Raw genomic sequence first — 18,106 nt, forward strand, 5'->3', positions numbered from 1 at the left:
GACATTCATCATCCCCTCCCATTCATCTCTCCTTTGTAAGCTCAACTATCCTACTTTCTGAAGTCCCTCCATGTACCACTGCCTTTGACATCCTCTAATCATTTCCTCTGCCTAGTCTGTATCTTTCCCAGTAATATTGCAGTCGGGGGGGTGGTGTGTGACATCTGCGCACACAGTATTTACATAAGATTTCTATTTTCTATATTGGAGTCAGTGTATAGTTCTACAGAATGAGGCCCTTGAGATGACAGAATTCTGAAGTACATCACTTGTGGGCTCAGTTGCAGTTGGCCTCGGGTCACTGGGGGAGGAGCATCGGAAGCAATAAGTGACATGACATCATTTTGGGGGTTGAAATGGCCACAACTCTATGGATTACAGATTAAGAAGGTTTGGCTTAGGGGCACTGGGCAAGTATCCGAGATTAGCCAACTCAGTTGCTGGCTGATAACTTCATCAGGGTCAACCCTGGTTAAGGATCCCCATATTACCACATCAAATATGGGCTACTGCTCCAGAGCCCCAGACAAAATCCTTCCCCTTGCTTGGACCTCTTTACCAGGGAACCCTGCTATTTCATTCAGAGGAGAGGGGGTAAAGTTCCTCCCCACCCCATTGTTGGGATTCTATTCCACCTTTTGCTGCAGACACGGGATTGTTGTGTGTCACATGTCTGTTTACATTCCAGCACAGATTGCTGGCAGAAGTGGAACTTCCGCTCTGTATAGTTTTTGTTTTTAGCTCTCTCTCCAAGAAGACGGCAAGGAGACACAACATGTTTCTTTGTCCTGATTTATGTAAAATAAATGTGTAGTTTTAGTATGTATCTACAGCCTCAAGCCTCTTCTGTTGCGCAGTACACACTGCTGAGTAAAGTGTGCTCAAGTCTGTAACCTTGGTTCACTGATGTACGTTGGAGCAGAGGTCGAGGAAACCTTCGCAGCAGCAAGGCTGAGAGGGAGACGTTCCAGCTGGGGCTGAGCCAACTGGCCTTTCGACCCCGAGATGCTGACACCCACCCCCTGATTAGCCTAAGGATCCAACTCAATGCCTTTTTCTGCCAACAAGGTGTGACGTAACCTTCAGTCTGGAAGGTGGCACAGCTGGCTTGCATGTTTCGGAGGCAGACCTGAGAGAAGACAGGCTTACACAGGTTGGTCTTCAAATTCCTGCCCCGCAGTCTGGCCTCTGATTAGTCAGTTTAAATCCCAAAAGTAGGGAAGCCCTGCCACCACCTGCAGCCAGCTGGGGCTGATGATGCCAGCCAGTACACAAGTGCAGAAAGGGAAAGGGTTGTGATGTTGTCCAGTGATGCTTATTTTTGTGTCACACCATGCCTATTGGTGTAAATGAAAGGAACTACAATGCCCTGACTTCAACAGCAAAAAGGTCACATCAGAATGGGCTCTCATTGCTATGTTTCTCCTAACTGTGCTAATTCGGGGGGGGGGGGAGGACGTATTTTTCAACCAGTAAAATATTAGCTTCAGGTGTGTGTGTGTGTGCGCGCGCGTGCCTGCAGATTTTGAAGAAAAAGGAGTGAGGATGTAAATGAAGCTCTCCTGGAGGGGTAATAAAAAGCCTAAGGCCAATGGAGGCTGAAATGCAGAGTGTGGGGAGAGACAGACCTCTGCTTCTAGGTCTATTTGGATTATTTCATATTTTGTAAGCCTGTGCTGGACAGTACAAGACACTGTATGGATATTTTTGGGATGTATCTTTGTTGCTTATGTTCTGTTTTTAAAGAGTTTTGCAAGTAAAAGTTTGAATAATTCTTTTATGGGCCTGGACAATGATTACTTCCAAAAAGAATAAGTTCTTATGCTTCCAGTCACTTTGAACTGCACAATCTTAATATCTGCAACACCAGGAAGGCTGCTCAGAAAGCAAGTTGGTCCATGGACTGAAAAAAGAAGAAGGTTTCCCTCCTTTCCCCCTAAGATTCCTGTGCACCCCAACTTTGTAATCAGCCCCATGTAACTCAATGAACTTTCCTTTGGAGTGAAGGTGCATAGCATTGTGCTGTACACTTTGAGAATAATTGCAACTGAACGTGCATCCGGGAAGCTACAGGGATGATTATCCATTTAAATAAAGAGTTCCAGCTCTTCCATCTCCAAACAGATGTGAGAGAGGTACTGTGTTCACAGGCAACAAAAGGGAACTTAAATGATATGCAAAATACAAGATGTCATGGTTTGACATTCATCATCACTTTTATGAAAATATCTAATAAGTTCTAAGTAGGTGTAAATGTCACATCGCTGAAAGCACCTACTTGCTATCATCCAGTATAATAAATGTTTACAAACACATTTACGCATAAAATACCAGCACAAGTGAAACATGAAATAAGCTTGAAGGGAGTATAAAGATAAAACCACGGTAACTTTATCCTCCAACTGTTTGGATTCACATTTGAGGGAAATACTGGGGGCTGCAATGGCAGGGGGGGGGGGGTTGAAAAGCCCTTCTCTGAGCAACAAGGCAGCAGTTGTATTCCAATCACCCTCACCCTCCTATTTTCCACCTAGCAAAGCAGCTTACCAAAATGAAAGCAAGTAAGACAAACTGCGAAAGTATGCTGAACAACAAAACAAAAAAGCATGTAAAACATTGAAATGGCAGCTATAAAACTTAAGAGCAGCCACTGTAAAACATAACAGCAGCAATCATAAAAAAAACAAAAGCATTCACTTCCTCTATTTGATTAAAGTGGCACCTGATATGCTTTACCTATGGGGAGAAGGAGCTTGGAGGAGTGCTTTAGCTCAGTGGTAGAGCATCTCTTTACAGAGAGAGAGAGAGAGAGAGAGAGAGAGAGAGAGAGAGAGAGAGATGGTGCAGGAGGGTTGTGTGAGAGCTGGATCTGAACTGTGTAATGGAGTCCCATTCAGAATTTTCCTACTACACCTGCCATTTGCAGCAGGAGGGAAGCTCCCATTGGCACCCCAGGCCTTCCCTCTTCCCGCTGGAAATGAAAGAGCTGCTGCTTCTCGGCTCTGCTATGCTCCAGAACACACCATCCACCATGCCCCACCTGGCATCACAGGAGAGCTGATCGTGTCAGTTTTATTCACGCAACTCACTCCTCTAGGGCCCTGGAGGCAGCTACAGGCAGGTCATTAAAGTTGACTCAAGAGCTCCTTTTCAGCCCTGATATCTCCTTTAAAAATCTGTTTCATTGAGAGGCAGAAACATTCTCCTAGCTAGCTCTGGCTTGCTTGCCTGGCTTGCGAAGGCATAACGTGAATACACCTTGGAAATGGAGTAGCGGCCTCTGCAGTGATTGCTGATGTGTGATAACTGCCCGATGCATTATTCATGAGAGATCCGCACCGGTTTGTGCATTCTAAATATACCATCAGGTCTACAGAACTCATTGGCCAGTGACCCAGAATACAGTAACTCCAAAAATGTATGATATGGTTCAGAGCAGAGCAGGAAATGTGTGTCTGACAAAGGACTGGATAGTCATTATTCTGGGTCCTTGGAGTCATCTTAACTTGGTACATGTTGTGAATGAAATGCTCAGTATGAAGTTTAAGGAAGGCTTTTAAAACTAATAATAGTGGACCCCAGTTTTTGTTAAAAAAAAGTTGCAGTTTAAAATCTGTTTAAAGAATTCTTTTAAAATGTAACTCCTTCATCTTCAAATTCCTCCTTCATCTTCAAATTCCTCCTTCATCTTCAAATTCCTCCACCTTTCTTCTAAGAAGATGAAGGCGGAAACATAGTTCTTCCCATTTTATCCTCATACCAAACCTGCAATGTAGGTTAAGCTGAGAAGGTTTGAATGGCCAAGGTCACTCAATGAGTTTCATGAATGAGTGGGGATGTGAAGCCTGCTCTCCCAGGTCCTAGACCAAAACATGAACCACTACACCACACTGTGCATAATACTGTTTTTTTTTAAAGGCAGTCTTCCAAAATAAATTCAGAACACCATAGAGCAAACTTTTAAAAACGCACAAGAATGTTAAAGGCATTCATCTATCCAAATCCATATCTTTGTTCTTGTTCCTGATTAACCAACCATCCTTGCACCAAGTTCTCATTGGCCTGTTTTGGGGTCTTACCCTTTGGGTAAGGGAGCTAAATACTTATTATTTTTTTAAGTTTGGCAAACCTTGTGGTCCCATTGAGCCTGCTTAATATGTGCTGGCATTTAAGATGACCCCGCTTTGAAATGAAGATTCTACCCCAAGCTTTGATGGTAGTCTCCCATATGGCTTCATGGAGATGTTACCCATGAATAAAGCCCCCCCTCCCCCAAACCCAATCTGTCAGTCCCTTCTGTTCATTTATTTAAGTTATTGTTCTTCCTTAACAATACGGTCTATGAATAAAAATAAAAGGAAAGAGAAAGACCATCAATTCCTTTTGCAGTATCACAGAGTAAATACGGTGGAAACAACACTAAAAGGGGGAAGGGAGTTTGGTGGGGGGAGGGAGATAGAAGGGAAAAAGGGAGGAGATAGGCTCCAGCAGAGCTCACTGAGCATATACTTTATGCAAACTGGGATAGTTCAGATGGTAGACCACGAGACTCTCTGCCTCACGGTCGTGGGTTTGAGCCCCACAGTGGGCAAAATATTCCTGCATTTTAGGGAGTTGGACTAGAAGATCATAGAATCACAGAGTTGGAAGGGATCACAAAGGTCTACCCCTCCGGCAGTGGTGGGATCATGTGGGGCTCAAACCCATGACCCTGAGATTAAGAGTCTCCTAGGGACACGGGTGGCACTGTAGGTTAAACCACAGAGCCTAGGACTTGCCGATCAGAAGGTCGGCGGTTCGAATCCCTGCGACAGGGTGAGCTCCCGTTGCTTGGTCTCGGCTCCTGCCAACCTAGCAGTTTGAAAGCATGTCAAAGTGCAAGTAGATAAATAGGTACCGCTCTGGCGGGAAGGTAAATGGCCTTTCCGTGCGCTGCTCTGATTCGCCAGAAGCGGCTTAGTCATGCTGGCCACATGAACCGGAAGCTGTACGCCGGCTCCCTCGGCCAATAAAGCAAGATGAGCGCCACAACCCCAGAGTCGGTCATGACTGGACCTAATGGTCAGGGGTTCCTTTGCCCTTTACCTTTACCCTTACTAACATAGCTATCCCATTGTCCTCATGGTCCCTTCAATGATTCTAAGTACTGGTGCCCAATGCCATGGTGTTTACTCTTAGTGCTGCCTGCTAAAAGCATCTTTTTTCATATGCTGCAACAAGGAGATAAGTATTCTGCCCATTGAGCAACTGGGTGGGACAAATGTTTCTTCCAGTGTAGTAAGATCAACCATTTGGCCAGCAACAGGCCACGCAGAGTCCAATTATGTTGCCCCTTCATCAAGGCCCACAGCTTTGGAATATAATTGACTATAGCATGGGCATCTGAGAAATTTAGGGATTTTTCCATGACCAACTTAATATTGGCAATGACCCCTGCCCAGAATAGAAGAGAAGAAGAAGAGTTTGGATTTGATATCCTGCATTATCACTACCCAAAGGAGTCTCAAAGCAGCTAACATTCTCCTTTCCCTTCCTCCCCCACAAGAAACACTCTGTGAGCTGAGTGGGGCTGAGAGACTTCAGGGAAGTGTGACTAGCCCAAGGTCACCCAGCAGCTGCATGTGGAGGAGCGGAGACGCGAACCCGGTTCACCAGATTACAAGACTACCACTCTTAACCACTACACCACACTGGCTTTCCACTATATAGGGCATGACCAGATCATATGTTCTTTGGCGATCTATAAAAGTTCACATCCTGTACAAAACATTCCCCAGATCACACACTTGCAGAGATCATACTTGCAATTTTAAGTGCAATTTTAATTAAAACAAGCTCAAAGACTTATATCTCCTACACACAAACTAATTTTCGAGAGGATCTGTACTGCACTTTTTTTTCATTTTTGGCTACATCCAAATGATGTTCAGTTTTACAAATGAATCATACAGAAATGTCAGTCTCACTAGCAACCAACTGGAGTAGGGCGGAGGAGAGTCAATCTTTGGTGGCTAGGTATTTTCCATCACATTAAATGAGGTTTTTAGAAAATTAAAAGATATCTGAATTTCTAAAGGATCAAACAAAACGTTATGATGAACATTTCTGTACTAAAAAACCTAATGCAAACTGCTTTCAATAGATGCCCTAATTAATGATACCAATAGAAAGGAAAGGTAATAAAGGAAATAGCATGTATAGAAAATTGATGTAGACACCAGAATTGCTATATTTTATTAAACAGGCTTTTGTCTTTCCCTGATGTAATTTGCTGGATGATGATATTAACAAAAAGCAATGATATATAACAACCATACAGTTCATATTCTAGCTGCTAATGGAAATTCTTCCTCAATCTGAGGTTTATTAAATTTTGCAATGGAGCAACTCCTTCCTAACACCTTTCCCTTTTGCTGCATCTGCCGCCTCTTTTCTCCCGATTTGTGCTCAAGCCATTCCAACTCTGCAGAACATTGTTGTCTGCCTAGGATGAGATTGCCCTTGCTGCTCTCCAGAAACATTGAAGGGAGAGATCAGCCAGACCTCCACATCCCCTGCTACCCCCTGCCTCAAACATCCATACAGTGGTACCTCGGGTTACATACACTTCAGGTTACATACACTTCAGGTTACAGACTCCGCTAACCCAGAAATAGTGCTTCAGTTTAAGACCTTTGCTTCAGAACAGAAATCGGGCTCCGGCGGTGCGGCAGCAGCAGGAGGCCCCATTAGCTAAAGTGGTGCTTCAGGTTAAGAACAATTTCAGGTTAAGAACGGACCTCCAGAACGAATTAAATGCTTAACCTGAGGTACCACTGTACTTCAAAAAAAAAAGCAAAAAAAAAAAAAAAGCAGAGACATCACCTTGCCAACAAAGGTCCATATAGTTAAAGCCATGGTTTTCCCAGTAGTGATGTATGGAAGTGAGAGCTGGACCATAAAGAAGGCTGATCGCCGAAGAATGGATGCTTTTGAATTATGGCGCTGGAGGAGACTCTTGAGAGTCCCATGGACTGCAAGAAGATCAAATGCATCCATTCTTAAGGAAATCAGCCCTGAGTGCTCACTGGAAGGACAGATCGTGAAGCTGAGGCTCCAATAGTTTGGCCACCTCATGAGAAGAGAAGACTCCCTCGAAAAGACCCTGATGTTGTGAAAGATTGAGGGTGCAAGGAGAAGGGGACAACAGAGGACGAGATGGTTGGACAGTGTTCTCGAAGCTACAAACTTGAGTCTGACCAAACTGCAGGAGGCAGTGGAAGACAGGAGTGCCTGGCGTGCTCTGGTCCATGGGGTCACGAAGAGTCAGACACGACTAAACGACTAAACAACAACAACCACCACCACTGTACTTTGGAGAAATGCATGTAAATAAAATAAATCAGGGATCCTGGAGCTTGTGGGTGGGGGAGGGAGGAGTCCTGAGAGGGATGAACACCAGGGGTGGGGTCAGTAGGTGACGAACACCCAATTTTACCCTCCACACAGTTACAATTGCATGGAAGGAATCTCCTGAAAATGGCCACAGAACTGGCCAACTATCAGTAGACACTGTTTACAAGATACCCTAATACTGAGCTTAACTACTGAGTAACATGATCATACTCAAGCCTGGAAATGGAAAGTTCCTAGTCACATTAAGTCTCTTAGCTGCAGTGTGAAACTCACTAGAGCCAACTCAGAACAGATGCAGCCTTTCTGATCAATTGCCTTGTCTCATCTCTTGTCTGAGAAGAGAACTGGCATATCAACTCGAGTTATGTGGTTTCCATATGTTTTACACTTTGTATACTGGAATTTTATTTAGAAAGTTCGGCAATCATAAAATGAAATGCAGAGGGATTTCACCACAGAAAAACAACAACAAAACCTCAATACGATCCTAGACTCCTTTTTTGCTAAGTTGCAAGTTGACAGGTACTAACAATTCAGAATTCATACGATGAAGTGGTTTAGATCATGTTATCACAGCAACTGAGGGAGTTTTCTGTGTTTTAACAGCTCTTCTTGTTTCAGTTCTTAAATGAGAACAGCAGCAGCAAAATTCTCAGTTACATTTTTGGACTCAGCAGTGTCTTGAAAACTACTACTACTAGTAGTAGTGGTGGTGATTGCATGCCTGTTTTACCTTCTGAGTCAGAAAGCTAACAGATGCAGCATTCCCAAGAGGAATATGCAATGGAGGCATTTCTGTTGAATTTCTGCCTGCCATGAAGCTATTAAAGGCACAAGAGAAAAAGAGGCAACCACACACACACACCAGGTAATCAGTACTGACATTTGGCCCACTGGGATCATGACACTTTCCTAAGCCTCTTTGTTTTGCATCTTGGAGCACTGAACCTGCCTAGTCTTAGCAGTTCCAGAGGGTCTTTGCTTCTGCTATTGAGTCGTGTCATCAACCTGCAAACTAATGCCCCCTTTTACTCCAAAATAGTAACAGTGTGGGCAATGGCAGCTCCAGAACCACCTTCTCTCTTTGCTTAAAAACCATCCAGCTGGAGGGAACAGTGATCAGGAATGAAAGATTAATCCATTGCCAGCAGTGCATCAACTGCACTGTTGCTGTCTCTTTTAAGGAATTCAATTATAGTATGGGGTATCTTCAGACAGGTAAAGGTAACATTGTCCTATTTGTTAGAGGGTGATTTATTGCACTCAGACACACCCAAAGATGCTGTGGTACGGTTGCTATAAACCGAGCCAGAAAGTCCCTGGTTCAAATGGAACCTTGGCTTTGAACTTGCAAGCGGCCTACAAAAAAACCACACCATTATTTCCTAGCCTCTCACAATAATACTCTACTTTCAGATCTGACTCCAGGTTTTTGGGTGGGTGGGTACTCGAGCAAAATGCCTCCAGTGCTCTGCTCTGTATCTGACTCACAGCTGCCACTGTTGCCCATTGATTTCACTCTCCTTTTGGCCCCGGAGAGACAGTGCAAGGCAAGTGTAAGATGCCAGGAGCCTCTGGAGGTTGGCACTGGTTTCCTTGCAGGGTTGTGGGCATTAGTTGATGCCCAATGATCCCCGATGCTGACCTAGTCATACTTTACAGACTGTTGTAAGAATGCTGGGTGGATAGACTGCGCTACTTATAGATGGGAGAACTACTTCTGAATGTTCCACATGTAAAACAAAGAAAGAAACCATGTCCCTGCAAATGGGAAACTAGTACAACAGAGATTCAGGTAGGTAGCCGTGTTGGTCTGACGCAGTCGAAATAAATTAAAAAAATTGTCCAGTAGCACCTTAGAGACCAACTAAGTTTGTTCTGGGTATAAGTTTTTGTGTGCCTGCACACTTCAGATATGATAGTACAACAGAGATAAATGTTCTAGCCAGCCCCCTTGCCTGCTATGCTGGATTTCTACTTGGAGGGGTTATTGTTTAACACTGAGAAATGAGATCCTTTACCTGTATTCGAAGGTTGAAACACCTCCTCCTCCTGCCAAAGCAGAGGAGATGAGTATGAGGCAGAGGGGCCACTTTGGATGCAGGTTAATGCCAAATAGATGTGCACTCAGAAGTAATTCCCTCTGAGTTTAATAGGACTTGTTCCTAGATAAGTGCAAGTATAAGACTGCAGCCTAAGATTCTCTGAACATGTTATCTGGACTGTATGATACTACCTCTACCCACTGAACTGCTGCTCTGGCTCCACTGCATTATTATTTTAAGAGCTGTCATTATTGTGACTGCATTGTATCATGATATTGGGCGAGCTGGCTTTCTGATGTTTCCAAATAGTTCCTTTACATTAGCATGATGTGATGGTGAAAATAACTTGGACTGCCTATGGCAGCAAACGTTAAATAAATGCACAGCATATTGTCTGCAGCATCGCACATGTCCTTGTTACACTGGGACAACCCTTCCCTCCAACTCCACAGACCTTGATTATATGATGCACAATAGCTACAAAGCAAGCCCAAGAGGGCAGCCCTTCTTAGCCCTCCCATATACAAATGGCACAGACTGCGCCCGCCAATGATGCAACCTGCCCTTTTCTCTATCTGCACTTTTCCCTTAGATCTTGAGTATATGACAAGTTTGATTTTTTTACAAAGTGATTTTGTTCCTTGATGTTTTTTCCCTCCTTTACGCAGAAAGAGGAAAAACAAACCCTTCATCTTTCTGTTGTGCTCAAGAGTGTTGATTGGGTCTTATCACTTCACTGTGGGGGTTTCTCCTCTTTGCAGCCCATCCAATCTGTAGGTTGACTCAAATATTTTAGCTACTTGGGAAAAGAAGGAACTAACTTTGTATTATTTTTTTTATAAAAACAAAACGGCAGCAGCTACAACACCAGCAACAGAGGGGAAAGGCAGACACTGTTAATTCAGTTCCAGTTGTTATGCAAAGAGCTTTAGCGTCTCTCTAAACTAAGGTGGCGCTGTGGTCTAAACCACAGAGCCTAGGGCTTGCCGATTGGAAGGTTGGCGGTTCGAATCCCTGCGACGGGGTGAGTTCCCATTGCTCAGTCCCTGCTCCTGGCCACATGACCTGGAAGCTGTACGCCGGCTCCCTTGGCCAATAAAGTGAGATGAGTGCTGCAACCCCAGAGTCGTCCGTGACTGGACCCAATGGTCAGGGATCCCTTTACCTTTACCTTTAAACTAAGGATGGGTAAAAATATCAATTTCAGTTTCTTTGTTTCTCATTTTTCTAATCTCATGTTCAGTTCTCCAAACTTTAACATCAGCTTGCATTTTTTTTAAAAATGTCCTCATGAAAATTCACCAGTATCCTAGTGTGAATTTCTCCTACTATGCATATTTTCACAAATAATTTCCATAATATAATGCATCTTTGCATGCTATTTTCACCAATATATGCATCTCAATACACACTTTACACTAGTATACACATTTTTGTACTTGGCTGGAGAACTGTATTGCAAAATTTAGAGAAGTTTGAATTTCACTGCTGTGTTTCAGTTTGCATATTGTTTCGGGAAGTTCACCTTCAAATGTAGACGGAAATAAATTTCTTCCCTGTCCCTGGTCAAAGCAGGAGTTATTGAATAGGTGTCACTTCAAACCAAAGGCTGGTATTCCAGTATTGCTGATTATCATTCTGTTACCTCTTATCTTCAAGACCCTCACCCTGGTCTTTAGAATAGCCAAAGTCAGGAAGAAAGCACTTTAAGTGATCTCATTCCTGGCAGCACTACAGACATTTTACATATTCATTCTGCATGCATTAAGTCCCAGAGAACTTTGGTGCCGAGGGCAGGATTTCGGCTTTCTTAATATTCAAGATTGAACTTTCTGAAGTAGTGAAGATTGTTCAGGAAAAGAAGAAGAGCCATAGTTTAATGGTAGAGCACCTACTTTGCATGCACCAGGTCCCAGGTCCAATCCCCAGTATATGCAGGTAGGGCTGGGAATTTTTCCTTCCTAAAACCCTAGAGAGCTACTGCTATTCAATGTAGACAATACTGAGCTAGATGGACCAATATAAGATGACTCACTATAAGACAGCTTGCTAGGGTCCTTTCCCTTCCCACTATTTCTTGCCTCTTTCCCTATTCCTTCATCATTATCACCATCATCATTATACAGTGCCAATTAAATATAGTCATAAATAATAAACATGATTTTGAATCCTTACAAAACCATTGATGTTAAAAGGCAATCCCTAAACGCAAGAAAAGCATTATTGGCATCTTCTGCAGCAAGAGCATTGGAAATTGCCGTCAGTCATCACCCTATCCTCCTAGGCTTCATAGAAACAACCAGGGATCAGATCTTGCCAGACTCACATGCTCTCTAGGTACTTTCAGCAGCAGCAGTCTTAGCCTTCAGAGCTGCATATTATAGCTGGAGTCAATCAGACCCTTAGCCATCCAGGCCTGGTGGAAATGTTTGAGAGAGCAAGGCCTTGCAGGATTCACATAACTTTTCCCTCATTTCATTCCATGCCACTTCCTACTGACTCTTGCTGTGGAGACAGCCACGTGGTGTACAGTTCTGTGTGGCTGGTTCAGGTTCCACCAACACACAATTGTTTTAACTGGGCTAAGGTCATAGCCACACCACACATTGAAAGCACTATTGAGTCACTTTAATAGTCATGAGGAAACTTGGAGACTGTAGTTTGTTGCAGGTGCATCACTCACCACTGCAATTCCCTCCAACCTTAAACTCCAGTTCTTGGGAGTCTCCACAGCTGGGCATAATAGCACACTAGATGCATGGTGGGCATGGGACCTATATCTTAGGCCAGATTTTCTTTCGCTTTCCATATTGCTCCCCCCTGTTTGTCTTCTTTCCTTTCTCCTTGACAATTTCCCCCCTCAAGAGCGATGTCTTTTCAGTTTAAAGATACCAGCAGGCATGCATTGCTAGGGGTGTTGCATGGGGGGTGTGTGTGTGTGGAGGCAGAGCCTCACAACTTTTGTGTCTGACCATAGATGTCCTGCCACTCTTCCTCTTTCTCCTCCCTCTTCCCCACTTTTTAAAACTTTGCTTAAGCTGCAAAGCGCACTGTCCTAGTCCTGTTGCTGAGCGACAATGTGCAGAGATCAGTGGAGCAGGAGGCCAACCAACCGGAAAAGACTCTGAGGTGTACTTGCCTGGAGGGTGAGTCAGAATCCAAAGTCAGGTCCAGTCTTAGGGTCAGGCAAAAAGCAATTCCAGGGGTCAGGGAATCCAAGGATCATGGGTTCAAGGGTCAAGATGAGCAGGAAACAGCAAGGTAGTACCAGGAACTACCAATGTTGTTTTCGGCTTCTGACTGCTGCTGGAAGCTCTGCTTAAGAAGGCTGAAGCCAGCTGGTTCTCATCAGTGCCTTCTCCTCTGTTTCCTTGAAGGCTAATCAGCTGCAGGTGGAATCACTCCAGTGCCCTTCAGGCTGCTGTTCAGCCGGTGAAGCTGACTCTTAGCCCATGACACACATGCTAGTAAGAACCCAATGGGGAATTGCTCTTTCATTTTTGTGGCCCCTTTCCAAACCTTGATGCGTGAAGGGCTTTCCTCGATTACTCAGTCTCAAAAATGCCAGGAAATTACAGCTGTAGAAGTATTATTTACACTACCTTGTGGTTACTTCCAGCTTCACCCCTATTTCAAAAGCTTGCCTGCCAGAAATCCTGCCACTGTGCATGTCAGAGATTTTTCCCTCCTCCCTATGCCTTACAAACTATTTTTCTCCTCTCCTGTGACATCTTCGCTCACTCTACATGCACACCTAATTTTTAACCTTTTGGGCTCCCTCAGTTGTCCACTTCAAGGCTGAGGCCTGGACTGTATTTGCAAGTCCCTTTCATCTTCTCCGTGTCCATTTCAGTACCTCACACAGCCACACTTGAGCTGTCATTTACGAACCAACCCTCTTTGCCCAACTATACAATGTCGTTACCATTTATTTTCTTTATTATTTTATTATTTATATCCCACCCTTCCGCCCAAAGGAGCGCAGTTATGAAACCACACAATTACTAAAAATTGGCTTAGGAAAGGAGATGAAATGATTATGAGGGGAGAGAGGATCATCTTATAAACCGACAAATTTCAAATCTGGAAGTCATTCTTCCTACTTTTAACTATGGCTGTTTCTCTTGCTATACATGTCTTCAAAACATTTGAATATACAGAAAGCAAAGGGGAAAGAACTCAATTTTTTGAAGCAAATCATGAAGGCATCAGATATAGACACTGAAACCTTGTCTTCCTCCAGCCTTGAATCTTTGTGGGTCTAATGAGCTTTTGCCCCTTAAAAGTCAAAATGGTACTTGAAAACAACTGATGACTACTTAACATGTTTTGACTGCCTTCTCCCTTTTTGGAACTCTGAAGGTGGGTCTCGCTGTCAAACACAATTCCTGCTTAGCAAATGCACAAGCAGCCTGCAGGAAGTTGCGTCCTCATGGAGTGCCTTTGCAAACTTCAAGCACATGTGGTTTATTTGTCAGGAACACATGTATATATTTCCCCACTTTCTTTATTCCTCAACTCTCTCTTTTGTTTTGTTTTTGGAAGTTGGATGTCAGCCACATGGCAAGGTTATTCTGTTAGACAAGCTGGCAAATGCCAATGACAGGATTATAATTAAGTGCCAGGACATGGAGCCAACACAATTACTGTGCTGTTATTACGCTGTATGATGTGCTAAAGAAGCTCATAAAAATGCCGTAAAGAATATAAATCAAGGGGCATGTATACAATCAGAGAAGGAAAAAACCCTTTCTCTCATTTAGAGCTGACACCCAAGAAAGAAGAGATAACTTTAATGAAAGATACGCTTTTTTTCATTGACAGACCTTCCAGTCTGTGGGCACACTAGTTACATTTCATCTGTCACATCGCAAAATTCAAGAAATGTGAGCGCAGTTTCATAGCTTGCATCATGTTAGCTTAGCTCCAAAAGAGGAACATAGAAGCAACCTTGTACCAAGACAGACCAATGATTAATCTAACTCTTTATGGTCTACACCAGGGTTTCAAAAACTTGGGTTTCCAGCTGTTTTTGGACTTCAACTTCCATCATCCCTAGCTAGCAAGACCCGTGGTCAGGGATGATAACTGTAGTCCATAAACATCTGGAGACCCAAGTTTATGAAACCCTGGTTTATACTAACTGGCAGCAGCATTCTGGGATTTCAGATGGGGATCTTTCCCAGTCTTACCTGGAGATACCAAAGATTGACCGAGGGACCTTTTGAATGCAGACCATGAGCTCCACCACTGAGCTACAGCTAGGAATGTAAGAAGGCATCACTTTCCATTCTGCCCTGTAGTCATCACATGCAACACTGTTTCCATTCTGCTGCAGATTGTCTTCCACCAAAAATGATGTTATTTGTACTGCTGTCCATTGTGGCAACATTTTGTAATTTATGTAATTAATTACATAAATTACATTGTTGTTGGGTACCTTTATCTGGGCCCCAGATATCTGAAAGACTGCCTCCTTCCCTACAGACACTCTTGGGTGTTAAGGTCAACAGAGGAGGCCTTCTTGGTAGTTCTACCACCTGTAGAAACTTGAGTGGTGGTGGTCCAGGAAGGGACACTCTCTGTGGCAGCCCCTAAGTAGTAGCACTACCTCTCCACAGAAGTAGCTCTTCCACCTTCACTCTACAGTTTTCATCAAATGCTGAAGGCCCTTTAACCTGGTTGTTGTTGACACCTGAGATGTATATTTTTAACAGCCCCACTTTTCTTGTGATTGTGATACATTTTACATTGCTTTTAATGTTGTATTTTAAATGGTTGTGACCTGTCCTGGGTGAAGGGCAGGCAAATGATGATGATGTTAGCCATTGTGATAATAGAATGGTGGACTAAATAGTACATTGGTCTGATCCATCAAAGTTCATCTTAAGTTCGTATGTACTTAAACCTCTCAAGATGGCATAGGGTTGCCTTCAACTAACTTTTAGGTGCATTCACTTCAGTGGGTCAATTCTGAGTAAAAGTTAGTTGAATACAACCCCAGGTATCTTCTTCTGCTTTGCACAGGTTCTCTGAATAGAAGTGCCGCTTGGCAAAACACTCATAGAGCTGATACTAATAACCAAGGTCATCTGCAGACCCAAGGCGCTGTTCTGAAATATGCCTTACATAAAATTTTGTTTAATAATGCATGTTTACCTGTGCCATTTTCATTCTTTCTTATTCTCCAGATAAACGCTGAACCTGAAGCTCTTTCTTGTCAACATTTTCCTCAAGGCAACAAATTCTGGTACTTAATTTGAAAGGAAGGTTAGCTGAGCTCTTACTCTGCTTAACAGAAGTTTCCGTTAAACCCGAAGTGGGTAATGGGTAACTTTGGACTGAATACCTCCATTTTAATACATCTTAATACAGACTATTAAGACAATATCGTAATAACTGAATTCAAATTCAGTTGCCAGACTCATGAAAATGTGTTGTAATGCTGAAGGAGAGCTGAAGGCCCCAGGATGTTTCATCTTTGAAAGGCTTGTGCATATGGAAAGCAAACAGACTGTACAAACAGATAATCATCATAAGGGGTTCTATCCAATGCTGTCACTCTGCTAGTGCAAGAGATTTCCATGTGAAACTTCCTTTTTCTTTTCTGTCCCCTCCAGTCCTTTTGTGCCCTCAAAATTCACTTCAGTAGGTCAATTCTGAGCTCTGGAGGACTGGGGTGTGGGTGTTCCAGAACAGATTTGGGGAGCATGGAGGTGAAAGAGAGGAAACAGAAGTCCTGTTGCACCAGCAGAACCCAGTCACACAGCACTGGATACAACAAAGTATCTAAGATTAACAAATATATTCAAATCAAATCAAAAGAAAATCTTCAAACATAAATCATTCACTACACTCATTTTTTCAATTATTTTTTCTCCTTTTTCTGGCTTTGGCTGGGGGGAAGTCATAAATAACATTCCTGTCATGATTCAAGAAGTGTCCACTATCTGCACTTTCTGGAAACAATTCAAAACATTTTAGTTCCCACCTGGATAAATGGGTGGGAACCATGAGTATCTGTTCTGTATTATTTTTGTTTTGTTTTAAATGTATCTGCTCTTTTTGGGTTTTGTGGTTTCAAAATGGCATACACAAATGGATTTCCCTGCTCCTCACTATTCTAAACAACCCTATAAGAAAGATAAGGCCAGGAGTGTGTGCCAAAGGGTCCACGATGTGCAGCTCTTATTATCCATGCATTACTAATCATGAGCAGAGCCTTGGTTGCATGCAACTCAGGATCAAGGTAATTATATGAAATAATACCAAGTTTTAATGTATATCTTCTACATAGAACCCACTAACTTTGTGTTGCTTTTATTGTGTTTCTAGGTGACACTGATTCTGGTATTAAAGTTATGTTATGTTGTTTAGTTAATTTTGTTGGGAGCCAATTTGAGAACTCCTGGTGAACCAAAAGGCAGAAGAGAAATGTTATACAAAATAAAGAAATGTAGATATGTGTAAAAAGATAACAATGTCTCTGCTGCCACTAAGAAGGAGGGGAGGTTGAACTTGACTGTCCTATAAAGGTAGGTAAAAGACCCCTGGATGGTTAATTCCATTTGATTTTGGCTATGGAGTGCGGCGCTCATCTCCACTTTCAGGCCAAGAAAGCCAGCGCTTGTCCACAGACAGCTTTCCGGGTCATGTGGCCAGCATGACTAAACCAATTCTGGCATATGGAGCACCGTGACAAATGCCAGAGCGCATGGAAACACTGTTTACCTTCCAGCCACAGTGGTACCTATTTATTTGCTCATGCTGGTATGCTTTCAAACTGCTAGGTTGGTAGGAGCTGGGACAAAGCAACAGGAGCTCACTTTGTCGTGCTGATTCGAACAGCCAACCTTATGATTGGCAAGCCCAAGAGGCTTGATGGTTTGGACCATAGTGCCACTAAAGCAGGAGGAGGAGTTTTACCCTTATGCTATTCATATAATCAGTTATCAGTTATCAATATATTCACATATGCTCATATATAACCAGAGTTTTACAGTGATTTTATAATCCATTTGAATCATAAAAGCTTTTGCCTGCTTAACAGTGAAACTGCTTGAAACCTCAAGGTTACAGAATGAACCTTGCCCTAGTCCCTTTTTGGGTCTCTACAAAGAGGAAGCTATAAATCAGGAGATGCTGGTACATCTCTCCCCCCTCTTGTCCAGACTCAGTCTGTACACGAAACAGGAAGGTTCTGACCACAGTGTCCTTACATGAACAGATTGTGCAGGGGAGTATAGCTAAGGAGTTCCTCCTAGTTTAAGTTTCTATTCTCCTTTCAATCAACCTGGGGAAAAGGTCAGACTGTACAGACAAAGAAAGCAGAAGTTGGGAGTAGTACTCTGTACACGATCAGGAGCCTAGCTGAATGCGCTTATTGGTTATTTTTGCTGGCGTTCGTGATTGTCTCATGATTGTCTCATGATCTGTGATGCAGCACTCAGGTATATAACCCCAGAACTTCAATGCTCTAGGTCCCAGTCTTTTGGAAAGCATTCCAAATGGGTCCATTATTGCTCAGCAATAAAACTTCACCTTCTTTTTCTCCAATTGCTGTGTCTGTCAATCCTTTGTCTCCATTTAAGTTGGTACCATTGCTAAAATATTTGCAACACCACCTGCATCCTCTAACCCACCCATAAGGCAATGGTAGCAATAGG

The 18,106-nt window shown here is 43.1% G+C and overlaps 2 long non-coding RNA genes across 3 annotated transcripts in view; one reads left to right on the forward strand and one right to left on the reverse strand.

The window, feature by feature from the left end:
* Window positions 1-16,401, forward strand: part of LOC308479176 — a 39,616-nt gene extending 23,215 nt beyond the window's left edge. Inside the window, exon 4 of one of the 2 annotated variants that reach the window (XR_013987524.1) lies at window positions 15,632-16,401. This is a non-coding gene — a long non-coding RNA (uncharacterized lncRNA). Of the gene's footprint in view, window positions 1-6,852; window positions 7,156-15,631 lie in introns of those variants that run through there. The other variant, XR_013987525.1, reaches the window with a different exon arrangement.
* LOC308479179 overlaps window positions 5,436-18,106 on the reverse strand; it is a 119,263-nt gene continuing 106,592 nt past the window's right edge. Inside the window, exon 3 of the long non-coding RNA XR_013987530.1 lies at window positions 5,436-5,694. This is a non-coding gene — a long non-coding RNA (uncharacterized lncRNA). The remainder of the gene's footprint in view (window positions 5,695-18,106) is intronic.

This window comes from Podarcis pityusensis (genome assembly GCF_964106645.2).
Source record: "Podarcis pityusensis genome assembly, chromosome: 6".
NCBI classification, from domain to species: domain Eukaryota; kingdom Metazoa; phylum Chordata; class Lepidosauria; order Squamata; family Lacertidae; genus Podarcis; species Podarcis pityusensis.